Here is a 3,184-nt window from a genome sequence, read left to right as displayed (position 1 = left end):
TCCACCTGTTGGGGGAACCCATTATTTTCTATTCCCAGAATAGCGCTCATATCCGTCCATCAGCAAAACTTCGGACTGTGGAGATCTGAGGAAAAGAATTGAGGTGCCGGAAAAGGAAACGGAAAGTGAAAAAAGAATGAGAGAGGAGGCTGCTAACAAAAATTTAAGGATGTAACCGCTTCTATACATCTAAATACATACACAAATATATTTGCACTTTGTCATTGATCTAATAATTAAAACAAATTGAAACACAAGAAATTTCCAAAAAACCTTGTTGCACAAATTGCCACCCAATTACAAGTGAGGCTCTACTTTTATTTCACATGCAACAGTCATTTTTCAGCAAAAGGCTCAACTTCGGGAGAAAAATGAGGAACTCAAGGATGAAACTAAAATCATTCAGAGAAAAATAAAAGGTAAACAGTTTAGTCCCCCTGAAATGTTGCACACACCCAGACCCATCTCGCCAAATAAATGAAAATACCTTCACTAAATAGCCCAAAACTATGTTCTAAGTATCAGAATCTACAACGTGATAAATTTCTACTCAGGCACATGTGCCGGTACAGTAGAATTGTTCATAAATGCTCATGGATTCCGTAGAAACAACGGCAACCTTGAACGCCATGTAAAGATCATGAATTCTACACTGCACGCATGCGCATTTGATGAGAGGGGCAAATTTTACGTAATAACCTCTCGACCAATTAGCCGTTTTTAAGCCCTCTACGGTCCACGGGTGTATCCATGGCATTCTCCCATGGAGTATTGCCCAACACGAGGTTGCGTGTAGCTGGTGAGAAACCGGCAGATTTACAGCAGATTAGAACTGGAAGGAAAGGGAACGAAAAAAGAAAGCGCATTTTAAACTTTGAGGGGTGTAATAATTCTGCAGGATCATTCTAATTAATGCGATCTTCAGATGCAAAGATCATCGCCCTCAGCTCCATCGTAAGGATCGTTGGTTCTGGAGCATCCTCGGAGACCCACGGGCAGATCGCGAGGCAAGGGAAGTGTAAACGGGCGAAAGAAAATGGCGACCAAGAAAGGCATAGTAGGGCGAGAAGAGCCCCTGGGGAGCCCTGGGGACAAGTTCTTACCAGACCAGTTCCAAACAGCAGAGGTCATTCTCAATTCTGATTGGTGCCAGAAATTCTTTGTGTTTTTCTGCCCAATCAGAGGTCAACAGGCCGTGAAGTCGTTTCGTTTCTTCTTACACGGAAATCACTTGATCGCCATACTCGCCAGGTTCGTTTGGCAAGGTTTTGCTCGAGGAGAAGTCTCAATCACAGCACAAAATGTATAGGAAATCGTTCGGAATATCGGCGGAAAAATACGCTGAACCTTTCGCAGGTATCTTTACAGTAGCGTATTTCCAAGTGTGCGGGATTTGTTTAAAGATGTCCTCCCCGATTCACCTGTTAAAAATAGCAGTGATTTATTTTGATCTGACAATTATTTTTATTCTGCCCCCTTTTCCTGGTCGAGGTATTGGTCGAGGTATTTCTAGATTTCTTACATGAATTGCGGTGGCAGAAACCTTGCTAATCTCGAGAAGTTCTTGATCGCACGGGCCACACGCAGCATGACTATATTTCAATGCGCGCTCAATTCAACGCTATCGATATTGTTCACGATGAGCCACCCGAAAGAAACAGTTGACGACTGTTGTCGAGTGCGTTCTTACGTTTTTTTTAACAAACAGAGAAAGCGAAACCTTTATGTTGAATTTTTGAGAATATTTGAAGAAGTTTTCGACCAAACTTAAAAGTCCAGGGAGATGATGGTCTTTCTCTTGCATTGAAGAGGGTAGTTTCTAAAGAAACTGTGGTGCTGTGTCGGTGGGGAAGTAGTATACAAAAAATTGGTATTATCAACGGAGTTGATAATGTAAATTGGCCACTGTACAGAGATTCTGAAAGCTGACGTTTCGAGCGTTAGCCCTTCGTCAGAGCGAAGCGAGGAATTATGGGTTACGTGTAATTTTTATAGTAGAGTAGGAGCTACGCTATTGGTGGTAACATGGCAATGTGAAAAATAGGAATATATTAGTTAAATGAAAAGCGTTCGTTAATACCGTGAGGATTAAGGGTGCCGATTTGGAACATGAATTTTTGTTCTAGATTCTTGCGGCTTTCCATCGTACCTAGATGTAGGGAAAGGCCGCAGATAGCCATGTGTTTTTTGGAGTGGTTAGGGAGATTAAAATGACGAGCGACTGGCTTAGATGCATCTTTGTCATCCTTCTCAACATCGCGAAGGTGTTCGCGGAATCGGTCACCTAGTCGTCTACCTGTCTCGCCAATGTATAATTTATTGCATAACGTACAGGTTATGCAATAAATGACATTTATGGAGGTACATGTGAAACGATCGGTGATCTTAACAGATCGCTTACATGTAGGTCCCGATACCTTGCTAGTGTTAACAATGAAAAGACATGTTTTGCATCGTGAGCGCGCGCATTTGAAAGTGTCGGGTTGCTCGTTAGTTTTGAGCGCGCTTCTAACTAAAAAGGTGCCTACGTTTTTGTCGCGTTTGAATGAAATAAGTGGAGGTTGCGAAAAGATTCTACCAGCCTCGGGATCATTTTTTAGTAATTTAAAAGTATTAAGAATGATGCTTTTGACTGCGTGATTATGAGGATGGAAAGTGAGGGTGTATGGAATTCTGTCATTCTTATCTTTTTGTGACGTTTTTAGTGATGACTGTCGATCAAATTGTTGGGCGCGATGATGGCCCGCTTTGACCACAGAGACAGGATAGCCACGTTTTTCGAAGAACTGGCACATCTCCTCTGATTTGCTGGAAAAATCGGAGTCATCACTACATAGACGTCGAAGTCTAAGAAATTGAGAATAAGGAATGGAGTTCTTGACATGTGATGGATGTGGTGATGAATACCACAAATAACTGTGAGAATCTGTAGGTTTGTAGTGCACACTGGTACATAGCACGTTGCCACTAATAGAAACTTTGATATCTAGGGAAGCCAATGAAGTTTCCGAAATTTCCCAGGTGTATTTAAGAGCCGGATGAAAAGAATTGACGGAGGTTATAAAATGATCGAGTTCTTCTCTGCTGGATGAAATAGCACCGATACAATCGTCGACGTAGCGGCCGTAGAGTTCAGGTTTGGGGCCGTTGTACTGATTAAAAAATTGGTGTTCAACATATCCTA

This window comes from Montipora foliosa, chromosome 4, assembly GCF_036669935.1.
Source record: "Montipora foliosa isolate CH-2021 chromosome 4, ASM3666993v2, whole genome shotgun sequence".
NCBI classification, from domain to species: domain Eukaryota; kingdom Metazoa; phylum Cnidaria; class Anthozoa; order Scleractinia; family Acroporidae; genus Montipora; species Montipora foliosa.
The sequence above is the reverse complement of the archived record's forward strand: the minus strand, read 5'-3'. Positions refer to the sequence as shown.